Consider the following 5,520-nt stretch of genomic DNA (forward strand, 5'->3'; position numbering starts at 1 on the left):
GGTGTGCAATACACTTCTTGTAGGCCTTCAAGGTCTTTTCTGAAATTCAAGACTCTTGGAGAGACATTGTGTTCTTAACCTTTTTTTTCTTTTTTTTTTTTTTTAAATCAATATCTCTCTACAGCATTAGTTCTCAGGGAGGGGGCATTTTGCCCACTAGGAGTTATTTGGCAATGTCTACAGATATTTTTAGTTTTAACAACTGGTGTTGGGGGCAGGTGAGGGGTTAGAATGGAAGGAGCATTAGATGATTAGATGAGAAGTCAGAAGATCAGAGATTTAGTCTCAGTGTTACTAATGCCCCTTCCATATGCATTATCTTCTCCCAGCTGCGAATGAAGATGGTCTGAGACATCCTGTGATCTTCATTATTCTCCCCCACACTGCTTGTCTCCAGAGTCCTGGCTGCTGAGGGAAAGCATTCTGCTTTGCTACAATGCTTCCCAGCAATCACCCTTATCACTTTGGCAGCCTCTGTGAAAGTCACTCATATTTTACTTGAATTACTGCCTATTGGAACTTCACAGAAAGAAGTGACTGTGACAAGGTTCCTGCTGACGTCAGTTTTTCAAGGCCTTGACCCCTATCCCTTGCTTTAAGCACTGTAGAAATGACCAATTCACATGTGGCTTCATATGCAGCTGAATTCTGTGGTGATTGAGAAATTCTCCGTGTTGATGAATTTTGCCCTCACTTCTTTGAAATTCAGTCATTTTTTTCTGGCCTTGAATACAAATTATAGACAACAGACGGTATCTCCCAAATCAAATATCTGCTTTTGCAAATGGTTTAGGGTTTCTGTGCTGGGCTGTGTCCTCTGCTGCCATCTCGTGGCCTCTTGGCTGCCCGGGTCGAGGTCTCACAAAGAGCCTTCCCGCAAGGTAATGGCGTGTGGCAGGGGCTCAGTTGGAAAAAAAAAGAACCTCTTCAAGCAGCAAGATGCTCCCCATATCCCTCCCCTGCAGCGGGTCCACCAGGGCCGAGGCACCGCGGCCTGGCGGGGAACCTGGACGCGGCGAGCAGGCGGGAGGCGCAGGGCCCTTCCGTGTCCTCCTCACCCCAGCAGGCCTCCGTGTCTGCTCTGCGGGGCTGGACTTGAGCCACCGTCAACTACCCAGGAGTAATGGGAGATCGCCTCGCCTGCCTGGTCGGATGAATGATCCGCAGCCTCTTGCCTCTACCATCCCAGGGCTGGGATGTTCTTAATCTCAGCGAGGAGAGATTACCCCATTGGGTTTCTGGATTCCTTTTTCTTGGCTAGGCCCATTCAGTGTTGCTTTGTGTCCACGCTTCATCTTGGCTTGCCCAGCCCATGCTCCTCCAAGTTCGGTATTTGATTGACGGGTCTGAGCAGGACAGAGGCAGGGCGGTCAGTGTGAGGCAACATTTCCTATAAACATGACAGGATCTGTGCCCTGTACTGATCAGAGGCCCCTCTCTAGGGTACAGGGAATCTGGGCTACTTATGACTGAGCAGTGACTCTGCAAGAGGGGAAAGGCAGAAAACACTTTCAGTTGGTGCTATTTTTTTTTTTCATTATAATACTGTATTAAAAACATTCCAGTTGTTAAAGCAAATGTGTAGAACTGCCCCTCATGTTAGCCCCTCCCGTATACTTTCTGTATGTTCACCTTTTTATGGAGAGCCCTGATTGTACCACAACCCCATTACCCCTAACCCTAGAAGGGGAGGAGGAAGAGGACACCCTTGGTGTTTATTTTAACCAGCTTTCCCCCAGTATAAAAATTCAGGGGGAAGGGCCTCCTTGTATAATTTCTTAGGGCCTCACACTAGATGGCTTGCTACTAAGCCATCTGTGTGTAGTGCTTCTCTTGAAAATTCAGATGCTATTTACTTAATGGGAGCTGTCTTCCATTTCTTTTGTTTTTCCTTCTTTGTGTATATTTTTTCTGCCTTATTTCATTATTTTATACTCCATGTTATTTTTTATTCTACTTATCATCTGAATCTTCGGTTTATTTTCATTAGAAACTTTTCCTATATTCTGTCCAAAATTAATAAGTTCTCCTTGTTGATCCTTGGCTATTTTACCTTGCCTTTATAAAGTTTTCTTGTTTGGGGATGCCTGGGTGGCTCAGTCGGTTAAGCGTTTGACTTTGGCTTAGGTCATGATCTCATGGCTCATGAGTTCAAGCCCCTCATCGGGCTCTCTGCTGTCAGCACAGAGCCTGCTTTGGGTCGTGGGATTGAGCCTTGCGTTGGGCTCCACACTAAGTGTGGAGCCTGCTTGGGATTCTCTCTCACTCTCTGCCCCTCTCCCCTGCTCATGCTCTCTCTCTCTCTCAAAATAAATAAACATTTATATATATATATATATATATATATATATATATATCAACTGAATGATTAGAACAGATGACCTTTGGGGTGCATGGGTGGCTCAGACAATTAAGCGTCCAACTTCAGCTCAGGTTATGATCTCACAGTTCTTGAGTTCAAGCCCCGCGTCAGACTCTGTGCTGACAGCTCAGAGCCTGGATCCTGCTTCTATTCTGTGTCTCCCTCTCTCTCTGCCCCTCCCCCACTCATGCTCTGTCTCTATCTCTCTCTCTCTCTCTCTCTCTCTCAAAAATAAATAAACATGAAAAAAAAAAAAGAACAGATGACCTCTAATTTATTTTACAACAGTAGGATTTGGTTTTTCATCAATGGTGATGTTTTTAATTGACACATCCATCCTCTCTAATTTGAATGCCTGGCCCTGGGCAAAATTATAAAGTAAGGTGTAAAAGATTCCTCTAGTCTCTAGAACAGAGTTTATCAACCCTGATTACTGACATTTGGACCAGATAGCTCTTTGTTGTGAAAGGCTGTCCTGGGGAATGTAGAATGCTTAGCAGCAGCCCTGACCTCTAACCACTAGATACCAATAGCACCCCTCCCCCCCTCCCCCAGTTGTGACAATTGAAACTGTCTCAGACATTGCCAATGTCTCCTGGGGAGCAAAACAGCCTCCTCCTTGAAAACCAATGCCTTAGAGAGATATAAGATTTCAAGAACTTAATGTCTAACTTCACCCAGATTCTTATACTGAAAAAGAAGAGACGTACAAAGGCCTACAAGAGCCATATTGCACATCCCAAGCCTGAAATCCTACCCCCACTGTCCGCCTCTTATTCCTCCTCTGAATTTTCTGTCTTAACTGATATTTTCATTTGGTTACACAAGCTGCATGCTAAACTCTTCTCCCTCATTTCCTATGGCCAAATGCTCCCCATGTTCTATAGATTCTCCTCCTGCTCTTGAATCAGTTCTCTCCTTCACCACTGCCACACCTTAAGCCCTCACTTCTTCACCTAGACCACAGGAAAAGCTTCATAAAGTTTCTATGCCTCCAGGCTTATCCTTCTCCTATACATCTTCCATGTCACCACACAAATGTGACCACATGGCTTCCCTGCTTAAAAGCCCTTCAGTTGTCCCCATCACCTATAAAATCAAGTCCAAGTTTTTTTATTTTGTTATTTTTTTAGATGTTTATTTATTTATTTGAAGAGAGAGAGAGAGGGAGAGAGCAAACGGGGGAGGGGCAGAGAGAGAGGGAAACAGTGAATCCCAAGCAGTCTCCTCACTGTCAGCGCAAAGTCCCACTTGGGGCTCGATTCCACAAACTGTGAGATTGTGACCTGAGCTGAAATCAAGAGTGAGATGCTCAACCCACTGAGCCACCCAGATGCACCAAATTCAAGTTTTTAAAAATGATACAATGACCCCTATGACCTGGCCCCTGCCTGCCTTTCCAGTGCCATCTCCCACATCCTCTCCCTTCACTCTTCAGTGACAGAAATCTGAGGAAGGTGGCATTAGCATGCAGCCTTAACATTAAAAAAAAAATTATTAATGTTTATGATAGACACTTCCACCCTATCTTTGCACTTCACCCTCTTACTCTCACTCTTTTATTTATTTATTTTTAATTTTAATTTTAATTTTTTTATTTTTAGAGAGAGAGAGCATACACACAAATGGGGAGGGGACAGAGAGAGAGATAGGGAGAGAGATAATCCCAAGCAGGCTCCATGTTGTCAGCCCGGGACCTGACTCGGGGCTCGATCTCACAAACTGTGAGATCACGACCTGAGCCAAAATCAAGAGTCAGACACCTAACTGACTGAGCCACCCAGGTGCCCCTAGGCCTCTTACTATTTTCTTTTTGATTAGCCCAGGGATGATGATGATACGATGATGATGATGACAATGACAGTATTGACTCAGTGATGGGCTAGAGGGTGGGGGTCAGTGCTGTTTGTTGCAGACATTACTGAGAAGGCAAAACAATTAGAACACTAGTAGGGGGGGCTCCTGGCTAGCTCAGTCAGTAGAGCTGGCGACTCTTGATCCCAGGGTTCTGAGTTCAAGCCCCACATTGGGCATAGAGATTACTTAAATAAAAAATAAATAGAGAGCAGGGCCCATGGTTTATGAGCAGGCACCTTCATTTCATGCACGACCAAAGAGTGATTTAAAAATGGGTGATGTTGAGGGGCACCTGGGTGGCTCAGTCGGTTAAGCATCAGACCTTGGCTAAGGTCATGAGCTCACAGTTCGTGAGTTCAAGCCCAGAGTCTGAGCCTGACAGCTCAGAGGCTGGAGCCTGCTTCAGATTCTGTGTCTCCCTCTCTGTCTTCCCCTCTTCCACTCTCACTCTCTTTCTCTCCCCTCTCTCAAAAATAATTAAACGTTAAAAAAAAATTTGGGTCACTTTGAGAAGGGCAAGATTTTTGTTCAGAAGTGTGCTCAGTGCTATACTGTGGAAAAGGGAGGCAAGCACAAGACTGGGCCAAATCTCCATGGTTTATTTGGGCAAAAGACAGGTCAAGCCCCTGCGTTTTCTTACACGGATGCCAACAAGAACAAAGGAGTCACCTGGGGAGAGGAGACACTGATAGAGTACTTGAAGAATCCCAGGAAGTATACTCTAGAACAAAAATGATCTTCGCTGGCATTAAGAAGGCAGGGGAAAGAGCAGACTTGGTAGTTTATCTCAAAAAAGCTACTAAGGAGTAATATTTGGCGATTGCCTTATTTATTACAAAACAAAAATGTCTCATGACTTTTTTTTTTTATGTGTACCATATTTAAATTGATCTCATACACCAGAATTCAGATCATGGACTATTTCTTTTGGACAGTCCTGATTTATTTATTTTGTTTTTAAATTTTTTTTTCAACGTTTATTTTATTTTTGGGACAGAGAGAGACAGAGCATGAACGGGGGAGGGGCAGAGAGAGAGGGAGACACAGCATCGAAAACAGGCTCCAGGCTCCGAGCCATCAGCCCAGAGCCCGACGCGGGGCTCGAACTCACGGACCGCGAGATTGTGACCTGGCTGAAGTCGGACGCTTAACCGACTGCACCACCCAGGCGCCCCTGGACAGTCCTGATTTAAATAAAATTAGTTTGTGGTTAAATGAATATGATCAGCTTTTTATTTATTTTTTTTTTTTAAATTTTTTTTTTCCCAACGTTTATTTATTTTTGGGACAGAGAGAGACAG

The 5,520-nt window shown here is 44.5% G+C and overlaps 1 pseudogene; it reads left to right on the forward strand.

The window, feature by feature from the left end:
- The first annotated feature begins 4,721 nt into the window (after positions 1 to 4,721).
- On the forward strand, positions 4,722 to 5,029 carry LOC121031248 (cytochrome c-like; annotated as a pseudogene).
- The last annotated feature ends 491 nt before the right edge of the window (positions 5,030 to 5,520 follow it).

Source organism: Herpailurus yagouaroundi, unplaced genomic scaffold (assembly GCF_014898765.1).
Source record: "Herpailurus yagouaroundi ecotype Mexico unplaced genomic scaffold, PumYag 141, whole genome shotgun sequence".
Classification (NCBI taxonomy): Eukaryota; Metazoa; Chordata; class Mammalia; order Carnivora; family Felidae; genus Herpailurus; species Herpailurus yagouaroundi.